The following is a 13,685-nucleotide window of genomic DNA, read 5'->3' on the forward strand; positions in this document are numbered from 1 at the left end:
GAGGCCAGGAATTTGAACCACTGACCCCTCTGGTCACAAGGTCACTTTTGCAACCATTTGCCTACTGTCCTCCACAAATGTTTACATTCTGTACTCTGCTGTTTGCACTGGTAGTGCACTGCTGAATGCTGAAACAGTAGTTGTTGTGTTAGTTTAAATGTCTGTACTCCATCTATCGCCCTATGTCAGCGTAACCCTCATGTGGAGGATAAAGCGGTAGAAGATGGATGGATGGACATGTTAGCCTGTTAGTTAATTCTCTGAAGGCCAATTTGTACTAAATGTTTCATCTGCTGTATGTGGTTAGGGTTTTTTTAAATACATTTTTATTGGTAGGCAGTCCCAGAAGTTACATATCAAGTGTATACTTGAGGTGGGATTAAAGAAGAAAATAGATAAATAAAGAATGGTTGCAGGAAAGAAAATAAATAACTGTTTCATTCAAACAAGATGAGGTGAGGGAGTTAAGAGCTTATCGTTGATATAGTGTATGAGTGGCTGCCAAACCTTTGCAAATATGGCCAACGAGCCATGCAATGTAAGTCTCAGTTTCTCAAGGCTGAGATGATGCAACACATCCTGCATCCACCGAGTCCAGCTTTTATTATTCAAAGTTTTGTACCCACTAGATTCTTATTGTTGGTCTGTGCCACCCCAAAGATAGCAATTAAATGATTCGCCTTGATTGTCAATTTGAAGACATCTTCTAGGGGTTTGAAAATGGAATTCCAGTAAGTGGACAAACTAGGACACCCACTTTCTTACCGGACTTTCTCAACACACACACACACACACACACACACACACACACACACACACACACACACACACAGAGACACACACATCCTTTGTAGAGTGAGTGACATATTTATCTTCAGAGGAAAGGAGGAGGGAGAACAAGGAAAGATACAAAGCCTAAAAACAGACAGCAGTCAGGTAGTCACAGATAAATATATGGGAGTGAGTGTGTGAGTATAGGAGACGAGGCCCTACATGCTGAGCCACACACTGTGACCCTGATAATGTAGATCAGTGAAGAGGACACACGAGTTTAACAGGCTAAATCCATACTACCCTGTTTTGGGCTAAAAACAATGCATACATGCTGCTCCTGGTACACCTGCTGTCCACACTACTGCGGTGTTTTGTCAAGTCTTAAAAACTACAGTAGAAGTCTGAAAATGCTGTTGTCTTTATTTTAGTTTTAAAAAAAAAACCTGGACGATAGCAAAAACATACACTATGAGGTGCCAGATTCTAAAGTGGCTAAAGCTGAAAACAACATCAACATTTTGCCACATTTCGCTTCACACAATGGTTAAAAAAAGTGTATTTTTCCACATTTACACCAATATTTGAACGTATACATATATTAAATAGTTCAATCTAAATATTAAATGTTAAAATTCTACTTTTCACCTTATAGTGGATCATGTGTATCATCTCATTGATGACACCAGCACATACAGATCATTTTTAGATAAACAAAGCAGAATGATGATCTAAACTCTATATATCTAGTGAGAGGGAGATTTTTTCCAACCTTACTCGCCCTCTGCTATCTGTGTGTGTGTGTGTGTGTGTGTGTGTGTGTGTGTGTGTGTGTAGTGTTGCAGAGCAGCTCTTTCCCAGACTAGTGATAAGTGTCACCTCAGTGGGGGCTTTGACACCTGGGTTGGTGTTAAGGAGGTGGCGGTGGAGTCGTCTCGAATTCACACCTTATTGACGGTAGGAGATGATCCTGTAACTAACCCTAATACACACACACACACATACTCCTGGAGAGAGAGAGAGAGAGAGACAGACAGACAGACAGACAGACAGACAGAGAGATTATTTCCGGATACCTGTTTTCTTATAGAACGTCTTGTGTAAAGAACCTAAAAGGGATACTTGACAATAAGTACAAGTATGTTACCAGAAAATTTTTTTTTTACTTGATTGAAGATTGAATGACTTTATTCCTCCCCTAGGGGGGAAACACACATTTACAACAGCTCAGTTAAAGAAATGAGAATAGAATAAAATAAAATACAATATAGTAAAAAAATTACAAAATTAAAAAAAATTAAAATTACACTCTAATATAGAGTAAGTAAAAGTATGTGACATTTACTGTACTATATACTGTACTAGTCTCAAAAGTCATTGATTGGATACAAAAATGATAAAATGTGATACAAAATGACACAAAATGTTTAAGTTTTAGAAGTATAAAAAAGTGAGGAGTTATGATTGAGCCAGGGCAAATCGTCTTTCAACTGGAAAGTTGTGGTTTCAATTCCTGGCCCTGCTAGTCTATATGTGTCCTTGAGCAAGACACTTAAGTGTATATGGGTGAAAACTGTAATGTAAAGCAGGTCATCAAGACTAGAGAAGCTCTATGTAAAAACAGACCATTACTAACTCTTCTTCTTCTGATTTTATTTGGTAGTAACGAGAAACAAAAATAGTGGAGGAAATGTAGTGGAGAAAAAGTAAAAGTTGTTTATTTAGAAATATAAATAACAAAGTAAAGCACAGATACATGCATTTTGTACTTGAGTACAGTAACAAAGTATTTGTACTTTGTTACATTACACTGCTTATTGGCCAACTTGTCGCTTATAGAGCTAATGGTGGCCGATATGACAGTAGCTGTGCTGTTTAAATACAGTATATAGGGTATATGGCAGCATAAATATCACGCAAAATGTCTCCCAGCTTGTCCCTTTGTTGACTGTATGCATAAAAAAGCCCTTCAAAGATGTGAAGACCAGCCAAAATGTCCTCACTCTGTATGATTTATACAATTGGTCCTCACAAAGCTACAAACACAAGAACACACACACAAGGAAGTACACATCCTGTTCCTTTTGACAAATACATGCTAAAGAGAGACTCGGCCACATTTGTACTATTTAAGGCCTCTGTGAGACTTTCTTTCTTTCTGTCTTTCTGTCTTTCTTTCTATCTTTCTTTCTTTCTTTCTTTCTTTCTTTCTTTCTTTCTTTCTTTCTTTCTTTCTTGTTTTCCTGAATAGGGCTGAATGATTTTGTTTAAATATTTGTTTTACTATTGTCGATTAATTATTCAGCCTTATTCATAAATCCATACTACATTTTCTGGTCTGCTTTACAACATATTTTGGATGAGTAAAACATGTGACATGAATTTATTTTACTTATAAGTCATGATGCCTTTTTAGTGATAGCAGACGTACATAGCCAGTGGCTATAATGTGGCATATTCACGGGTCGATGTTTATTAATGATAAACAATGTCCCTGGTGAAATAAACACACAAACAAAGACATGAATAAATAAATGTGTGTATTTCTGATCGTGAGAATGATTCGAAAGAGTTTTTTTCGAGGTTAACAGTTGTTCTTTGCGCATTAATAATCAAAGTGATATCTTTTATAACATACACTACACTTGTGGACCTTCTTTGTGAGGACATTTTGTCTGGTCCACACAACTTAAACAGGCCTGGTTTTAGGGTCAGGGTTAGAATAAGGTTTATGGCGCTTTTCAACTATACAGTACCAGTAAGGCTTACCTCGACACGGCGCGGCACAGCTAGACTACATGGTTTTCCATTACTTTAGTCCCTCCTCAATGCGGGCTGAATCATCATTGCATGGCTGCATGAAACTGCTGTGGCTTGGTTTTACATGCGACACACACAAACTAGTGACTTGTAAAGCAGTTGTTTTCGGTGTAACTGAATTATTAGAATCACTTAATTAAAAAGATTATTGAAATACGGCGGAACAGGTTGTGATTCAGCTCGCGATCGCAGGCTTTCTGCAGTGCTGTCGCTAAATACACCAGACTCCTGAGATTTTAGAAATGTCCTTTGCTAAATGTTGGAGATTAACGCATGTTTTCAGGATTTTTAAGTCTCAGCTCACTTGGAACCTCGCCAGAGCAGGTACTAAAAAAGAACCAGGTACCTGGTACTATCTCTAACGGAAATGAGTCATGCCGTGCCGGAACTGTGTAGTGGAAAAGTGCCATTAGGTTAGGATAAGAGTTAGTTGTACTGGTTAAGGTTACTATGAGTGTCCACACAAAGAAACAAAACCAGCACAGTGTGTATGTGTGTGTGTGTGTGTGTGTGTGTTTGTCAGTCCTATGCTAAAGGGAAGTGTCTGTGTTAATCAAAGAGCAGGATGAGGCGACATGTATCTGCTGAAGACCTATCAGCTTTTTTTTTTTACCCCCACTACATATGAGACAATGTGTTTGTGTGTGTGTGTGTATTTTTCAAAACATTAAATTTGACATGTTTATTATAATGATTGGTTTGCTGCTATGGTAACTCCTTGAGTCCCCCTGTGTTATTTGAAAGGCTTAATTCACCTTGTGTGTCCAGTTGGAAAAAGATGACCTGTAACACCTGGGCTGCACCTCACCAGTCACACTCAGACATCCTCTCTGTCTCTCTCTCTCATTTTTCCTCAGTGATCAAAGAGTTGTGTCAGGCATTTACAGCCATGACTGTGATTTAAACAGAGGAAGATGCCACCACGGTGTGACAGGCTTTAAAAAGTCAATTCAACTGTTGCTTTTCCTTTAAAAAAAAAGGAGAAGAAAATAAAGTTTTCAAAGTAGATTAAAGGGAGAAATTAAGGGGAGATTAACGACAAATTGGTGCTGCTGTAGTGTAGTGCAAAGCAGTTATTTTCGTTGTACTGAATCACTAGAATCAGTAAATTAAAAAAGATTAGTTCAGTACTTCCTGCATTACCGGAGCACAGACTCTGTCTGAAAGTCACTGAATTAAAATATGGTTGTGATTCAGCTCACGATGGCCAGCTTTCAGCAGTGTTGTCGCTAAATACACCAGACTCCAGACTCCTCTGTTAAATATTGATACTTTTTTGTGAAATTTTGCAGATTAACATGTCTTCTGGATTTTTAAGTCTTCTTAACTGATCTACAATTCGGCATTGTTCGGTTTGGTTTTTGTGTAGGTCGTTGCACTCATGACTCTTCCAGTGACGACACTCTCTGAGCAATCAGTACTCGGCAGTCTGACTACATCACATTTTAGTATCAGCTCAGCTCGCTTGAAACCTCACCAGAGCAGGTACTATAAAAAGCACCAGGAACCAGCTACTATTGCTAACGGAAAAGCACAAAAAATGAGTAGATTTGAGTCAAGCTGAGCTGAGTTGTGCTATAACTGTATAGTGGCAAAGCGCCATAAGTTACCACAATCTTCTGTCACCTGTTGAAGAAAATGTGCTCCAGTGGAGCTGCACATCAAAGCAGACTGTGAGTGAATCGTCCCACAGGAGGAGGAGTGTCACTGCACCCAGCTCAGGGATTTCCCGGTTATCCCGACCTTTGACCATGACCCTCCATCCCAACCTCTGCCGAACCTGCCGGCTTGTTAACCTGGTCGTCATGCGTGTGACCCATCAGCACTTCAGAGGAAGTCCCAGCAGCGAGTCATCTGTGCAGGGTTAAAGCGTTACAGAGACACAGAGAGAGAGACGTGAATGAGAGCGAGGGGAAGGAAGAAAGACAAGTCCAGTCAGAGTGTCATGATTCATGCATTAACACAGGAATGCCATCGAGAAGTGGAACAGTCCCGTTAGTTTCCAGCAGCAGGGGAGACAGCGTGAGCATGCGACTGATGATCTAGTTCAACCTGTGGCACTAGAGCACTAAAATTATTTGTATCTTTATTCGTTCATGATTTCTTTCAAAATGAACACTTAAATAAATGAAAGCGGTTTAATATTTCGTCCACTAAAATATGTGTCACATCCCATGTCCCCATCAAATGCGATATTGAAAATGTCCCATAACCCGACAAACTTGTGTGGAGAGTCATTTCCAGCACCTAAATGAAGTCATTTGTACCTGAAGAAGAACATATTAAGAGTCCTGTCCATCTTTGGATCCCCTATATAACTACTATACTATATAAAATCTATATACTATATAAAAATATTTATTTCAAAGAGGTAAAAACAGTAATGAAATGTCAACAGTTTTCTTTTTCTACTTTTTAGATGTAAGAAATACAACAAACTAGGTTTTTATATAAAGAGAGATAAGACTTTATACATGATGGTATTCTATGGATCAACTAGGTTTTGTGGCTCCAGATTACATTTATTTGGGTGGAGAAGGGACAAAAAAAAGGGAAATTTCCATCCATGTGCAGCCTCTGCTTTCATCTTATAGCATGTATAAAAACACAAATAGATACTGAAGTTAGATACTGGAGCTTTAAGGAGGTAAAGAAAATTGCAATTACTGATACTTCTGAATCACAATAAATCACAATACTTCAGTAAAGTTAGGGATGCCGCTTTGTTTAGGCTGTCCAAATGAATGGACGTCAATCTAATGTCCTAAGGACAGCTGTGTGTGTGTGTGTCCAGATTTTGAATGTTATAACATGTGTGTGTGTGTGTGGGTTCACAGGTACAAACATTCCGTTCTTGACCCGGTAGAGGATAAATTATCCAAACTTCTTTGCTCAGAGCAGAACCAAAGACAAGGTGGATGAATGTCTGCACCAGGTGACAGGATTGTTCCACTTACATGCAAAATAACAAAACAACAAATAATCATGTAATAAATTAAAAAATCTCTTAATCTCTTGCTCAAAACTACCAAACATTCAATTAATAAGAGGATGTTAACACTTTAAATGCCAGTTTGATTATTTGATACCGCTGTATGAACATTGGTGGTAATGGTGTTAAATATTTTCTCAGGTGGTACTTGGTATAAAAACTTTGAAAACGACTGCAATAGAGTGTGTGTGATTGGGATTATCTCAATTGAATCTGCACAAACATAATTTTAATAACCTCACAACATCAGAGTAGGCAAAAAACTCTGCGCCCCCCATGTGACCTCTGGCTTGGACCCCAGGTTGGGAACCATAAACCGTCAGAACTTAATGTCAAACCACAACCCTAATAACTCCTATCAAGGTTTTATAATGAACTTTGTGTGTTTTAACCTCAGTCTGACCCGATTTCTGTCTCTGAATAGACGCCTCACTTCTTCAACCTCTTCTTTTTTTGGATGAAAGTCAGTGGAAATTGCAGAAATTGCATTAAGTCATACCCACAACACAGACATGTGACACTCATCCGGCGTATATAACAAGAACATGTCATGTGATGATTCAAAAACATATCTATTTTTGAAGAGTCCCTTACATTTTTATTGTCATGTTGGATCAGGAAAACATGACACAGCTCTTCTCAGTGACGACAAGGATAATAATAATAGTAATAATAATGACAACAGGAGTTTTACTTGTGGAAAATGGAGGCGTGCATTGAAGACTTGTCTGCGTCACTAGATAGTGGAGACAGTGGTGAGAGACCAATGAAATTGGAAGGATTTTATGTGGCCGACTTTAAACCAAGATCATAATTTGGTCTCAAACACAAACGACCACAACATGGAATGAGCTTCAGATGCCAAATAACCACGACACTCCAGTAAGTCCTGCGCTACGGCAGAGGGGGGGATCCCCATGTGTCTCTGCTTTACTACACAAGGACTGTTTGAAGAATTCATGTTTTTTTTTTCTTAAATATGAAGATATAAACCTATCTTTTAAGATTTTTTATTTGAAGATGATTGATTGATCATATAGACGACATCTTATTACAAGGAAATCATACCACGTTTTCCATTAAGTAAACTGTTTTACAAAATGTAAATACATTTAAGTATTTGTCACTCAGTTACATTCTTAATTTGACACATTTATTTGTAAAATATTTTAATTTTAGAACCAGGGAGATGGCGGATTTGATTATTTATCAGTTATTTTAAATAAAAATATTTTTTATTTTTATATTGCAAAAAGAAAATACAATGAGAAGATAAGAAGTTTTAAGGCTCTGGAAAAGTGCAATATAGATAGAAAAAAAGATAAAATATGAAAATATATAAGAAATAAAACAGGTAATAGAAATATAACTATGAGTATTTATATTGTAGCTCAGGAGCATAGAAGTGTTTCTCTCAATGAGACAATATAAAGTTTTTTAGTAGTGCTTCAATGCAAATTGTATATATATGTATATTTATACATCACTGTATATATACATTGTATATCATAAATACAAGATCTTTTTGAAAAATGAATACAACTGTGGATTGAAATAATAGTAAATGTGTCCTTGCACGATCTTATCAGAACAAAGCCACAGCGTCGCCGTTATCAAACTTATTTGTTCAGTGCTGTTGTTGTTGTTCTCACTTCTGTGTACGTGTGTGTGTGTGTGTGTGTGCACAGAGTAACGTGAAACCAGAGTAGTCAAATTTCTTACATGCGCGTGTGTGTGCACACTTGACTGATAAAGCCAAGTCTGATTCTGAAACAAACGCATACTGGAGAGTAAACACTTACACACACGCACACAAAAGACTGAAGGAGCCACGAGAGGTGTCTCTCTGTGGAGATGGGCTGACATATGGCCAGCAGACCACTGCACTGGGTGGAGCAGTGTGTGTGTGTGAGAGAGGGTGGGGCTGCTGAATGGTCTGACTGAGGGTGCAGATGAATAGACCGGTGGTTAGAGACAGTTGAAACTCAATATTCATTCTCACTGTTGCCCTGCTGCTGTTTGAGAGACAAGAGAGAGATTGTGTGTATTTAACCTCATTTCCTTTTTAATTACACTTTTAAAGAAACATACTGAAGTCCCTGATTATTAATTCTGCCTATTATTGTTATTATTGTTGTTATGCTTTTTTAAAAATGAGGATATTAGTATTTATTAGTATTATTTATGCAGTTTTCTCACCTTTATTGTGTATTTTTGTTGTTGTCAATGGCCAATACTGGCCTATCTGATGTTGGTTTTATGTCTTGATGCATGCGAGTGTGTTGCACAATTAAAGGCAAAACTATTATTATTATGTTATGTTCAAATTAAAATGAATCCACATAGAACTGAGGACAATTTTAAGTTGTTCCTCTCCAGTGTTTTTTTTTATCCTCTTACCTCGTAAATGGTGTGGCTGGGTCAGTCGGTGTCCCACGGACAATTTCCTCAGTCAGCTACAGTATTAAAAAAAGACAACAACAACAACAACAGTGTGAATGGAGACCAAAGCAAAAGTGGGCTAACGTAGGAGCAGGTCGACTTCAGGGTCAACCTCATTTCATCAACATGTGGGAATTCCTCCACTCTGCCAGTCAATTCCTAAACATTAACACACACACACACACACACACACACACTCACACACTCACGCATGCACACAAACACAGGGGTTGTTTGATGGCTATTTGACAGAATGGCCCATTGCCATGGTTACAGCAGCACTCCATCAGTCCATTCAAGGAACAGATGGCCGATGTGCAACAGGAGGCATATGTTTCAATGAAGACACACACACACACACACACACACAAAACACTCATTCATACACACACGTACATACACACAGACACACAAACTCATCCACATCATTGTGTCATTCTCTCTCTCTCACACACACACGTACACAGCTTTGCTCAGCTATTCTTGTTAGGACTTACTTGCACTTATCCTTAACCATAACTAGTTAATACCTAACCTGTTAATACCTAACCACATTCAGACCTTTAATCCTAACTTTAACCAGAGTCTCAGCAATGAGACTTGTACTTCATGAGAACCAGGCTTTGGTCCCCATGAGGACAAGTGGACCGGAGAAAAAAAAGTTAGTGTTAAAAGGTCCTACAGGGATAACAATACAAGTATACACACATACGCACACACAGGGGAACGCATGGATGCGCCCCTGCTCAGAGGGAGGGGATTGAACAACCAGCAGCATATGTTCCACTAGTCAGAGTGTGTTCATTCATTCAGGGACAGACAGAGTGGAGAGGGGGGGTTGGAGATACACGAAAGGAAAATGAATCAGAGAGGGATGGAGGGATGGATAGAGGTGAAAAAAGTTAAAGGAAGATGAGAGGAGGAGGGTGTAGGGAGATAACTGCCAGGACAGGAGGGAGTAGTCACAGCGCCTCCTCCGCCCACTGCTGGAAGCAAATACACGCAGCATTAGGACACACACACCCGCACCGAAAGTGTCTGCGTGGACCACCATTGGCCCTCTTGGGACGCAGAAAGGAAGTTAGGGGCCTCAGTAACCTAGTTTGAACAAGTTTGAATTGTTGTATCTCCACGTATGTTTGGACGGAACCAACCTTAAATTGTTGAAGAAGTACAAGCGGCCCACAAACAGACCCCACAAGAGTGGAAGACACAACAACAGTGAACCCAACGGTGAATTTACAAATGCTGAGAGATGCAAATTTAAATCAAATTACAGCTTATTCATACTGTAGTTACTTGATTACTAGAATCCATATCCAGTCCTTGAACTGTAAAACCATATTTTTCCTCTTGGTTGCTAGATTTCCTTTGACATGGCCAACAATTCACAAGACTAGGCCTTCATCATCTTGTCAGAAATTGAACTGAAAAATATTATACATAAAACAGGGTGGCACAGCAGTGCAGTGGTTTTCTCTTGTTTTTGAGTCCTGGGTCTTTGTAGAGTTCATTTCCTATCTCCAAAGTCTGAAGATAGGAGAGAATATAATCCATTTTCAATTAAAAAGGTATAAATTCTGATCTGCATAGGAATGGCGTCCACGCCACCCTGACATTTTCAGCCATTAAATATGGAGAATTTTGTAAATGCTGCTGGTTCTGCATTTTAAACTGGATGAGGAGAAAAAGAGAGAAAAATTAAAACAAGGTCACATTTGCTCACATTCACGTCCTCATGATCCTATTGGCCACACTTCGACTACCAGTTGCGAACCATAACCTTCTTTTACACTTGTCTGTCTCGTTACACAATCACTGTTCTGTATTCTCAGAACAGTCTGAGAGTTGTTCCCTCTCCGTTTTGGCCTCAGCTAAAGAAAGCAGTTGATATTTATATCCACTGCTGCAGTAAATACAGAAGGGTTATATTTGGTCACTTGGGCTCAGTGTATTTTTGGACGCTCATGTCACTTTGGTCCATGCCTTTGTAAAACGGACTAAAAACAACTACAAAGAGCAAATGGCAGACTCACTTCTTCTGGTGCCAGCATCCAAGATTCATTCTAATGTGTAAACATACAAACACATGCATGTACACACACACACACACAAACTAAAGGGAAAAAGTCATGTTTATATCTGTTGCAGAAACAGAGCCATGTTGCATTCATGGATATAGATTTTTTTTGTGTTCCAGAGAATGACGCTGCGCGTGAGAAAACGAAAACACCAACAACATAACAGCAGTGCATCCTAAAGGTACTTGTTAACTTAGTGTACCATTTGTTATCCACCATATAATAATAACCATTACCTTCTATAACAGCTGGTTTGTATGCAGTTTACTCGTGTGTCAACAAAGTGGGGCTGTGGTTCAGCCAAATTGTTGCCTGTGACTTCAATTTTCTCCCAAACTCGTATAATTGCATCGGTACAAACAAGGGAGTGTTGTCGTCCACAGTCATGTGATTGGCTCTGCGAGGGGAAAAAAAGAAAAAAGAATATAGTGTGGTGAGATTAACACTAACATAAGCAGGCCAACAGCGATGATGTCATCGCGCTGTTGCCGGGCAGGTGTCTCAGGTTTATCACCTGAGACCAGCTTTGATGTCTGATGTCCGTTTATCATAAATTTAAGTTTGAATTTTTACTTTATGCAGCTGCTAAAATGCAGCGAGTACTTATTGTTGCTGATTTTGTTCGTTTATCTGGTTAAATTACATTTTCTAATTACTCTTTCCTCTCTTTACAGCTGCATATATTCATGGTTCTCAAACTGTGGTACATGTAAATTATCTTAGCGGGAATAAATCTGCCTCCTGTGAAAAGTCCGTATCTGACTTTGCTCTGCCTACTTACACCACTGTATTTTAACGTTGGTGATAATAGTCTTACATTGAGAGATCAATATCTTCTCAGGTGGTACTTGGTATAAAAAGTATTAAAACCCACTGGTCTATATCTTTTTTAACATCTTATTTAACCCTCAGGCCTCAGTTTAATTTAATACCATCTAAAGTCATTAAGGACAAAAATGTCCACTTCCAAACAACTGTTATAAAAACATGACAGATTAATATTGTTAAATGTTTTTTCTACCAAACATTCAAACTTTTAGAGGATTTAGGATGTTAACCCTTTAAATACCAGTTTGATTATTTGATGTCACTAGTGTTATGAAGCTTGAGGGTTAATTTACTTGACATGTATATTTTGCTTTCACCTAATCTTTTCTTGTAAAGTGTCCGAAACTGTGCTGCTGTAACACAATAATCTCTTAGTTTTGGAAACACAGAAATCTGTCCAATTACTTTCTTTAGCTCACCTCTCTGTAGCTCAGATAAATGGTTAACCTCTCCCTTGTGAGGCACGTTGTACCTCATCAGTCTCTACCTGCAATAGTAAGTCCCTCTTGCGGACATTAGAACACTGAGCTCGCACTTGTTCCTGGGGTAAATCTAGACGCTGAGTGGATAAAAAGTTTATTAAAGTGGTTTTGTGGTCCAAATGGGATCAGTGCAGGTGCTGCCCACTGTGGCCACTGCTGGACACCACAGGGTTTTAGATGAAATCCCCACTGGTGTGACTGGGTTACACAAACGGGAGTCTGGTATGATGACTTAGGTTGAAAAAAAAAAAAGAAAAAAGAGAGAAAGTTTAGATAAGGCGCAGAGACATAGCGAGACAGAGTCGTGCAGACAGTCTGTTGAATGATAGCCACCGGAGAGGAAAGTGCCCCAAGCCAGTCCCAGGGAGGAGGAGGCCGGGAGAGGGTGTTTGAGTGTTTGTCTCCCTGCTGCTGGAGGGACCACGCCCAGACCTCCACCACACACACACACACACAGAGGAAGCTGATTTGTTGGGCAGCCAACTGAGTTTCCTGTGGTTGCGGCAGGACTACTGACTGTGGACTCAACTTCTGTCTTCCCTCTTCAATCACCTCCTTTCTTTTCTCCTACACTCTCATCCTGTTTTCTGTTGTTCTACCTATTCTTAGTCTGCCACCTTTCCATCAAACCACCCCTCCGTTTCCCCTCCATCTTCCTCACTTTCCTCATCTCGGTGTTAACTTCTCCTCTCTCCTTTACACTCTTTCATTTCCCTCCTCCGTTTTCTTTTCTCCCCCTCTTCCTCCCTTTTTAAACTTCCATCCCTCACTTCCTACTCACCACAGAAAACACATCCCTCCTCCGGTTATTGTTATTATCTCGATGGGGCGACTGGACTCAAGTTATGGATGTGTGTGTTGTACGCCCCACCCTTGCCCCCCCTCCCTCATACAGTGCACTCACCCACACCCACTCCACTCACCACAGTTACTAAAACACACACACACACACACACACAGACACACACATACTGTTGTTTCTTGCTGCCACTGGACTGAAAGTAAAGACAGGGAGGAGAGAGTTTAGTCACATCCCACTAGAAAAGGATTTACACATGACTCAGTCTTTGAAATAAATGTCTTGCCCCCGGGAAAGTGTCAAAACTGTTTTTTCCAATAAATCAAAAATGCAAATTTCTCTTGCACTGCGCTCAAAAGAGTGAAATGATATGTCTACATAATAACAATATGATGAATGGAAAGGCTCCATGAATTTTCCATAAAAGTGACTTTGCTAACTTCAGATGGATGTCACAGACGTTCTTTATT

General features: G+C 39.3%; 1 long non-coding RNA gene across 1 annotated transcript; it reads right to left on the reverse strand.

Moving 5' to 3' along the window:
* Positions 1-3,568: 3,568 nt before the first annotated feature.
* Positions 3,569-13,163, reverse strand: LOC131459200 (uncharacterized). Its single transcript, XR_009240222.1, has 3 exons — positions 11,343-13,163; positions 8,984-9,039; positions 3,569-5,445 (listed from the first exon to the last, which is right to left on the reverse strand). It is a non-coding gene; the product is annotated as an uncharacterized LOC131459200 (long non-coding RNA).
* Positions 13,164-13,685: the final 522 nt, after the last annotated feature.

The sequence above is a fragment of the Solea solea genome, chromosome 5 (assembly GCF_958295425.1).
Source record: "Solea solea chromosome 5, fSolSol10.1, whole genome shotgun sequence".
Lineage (NCBI taxonomy): Eukaryota > Metazoa > Chordata > Actinopteri > Pleuronectiformes > Soleidae > Solea > Solea solea.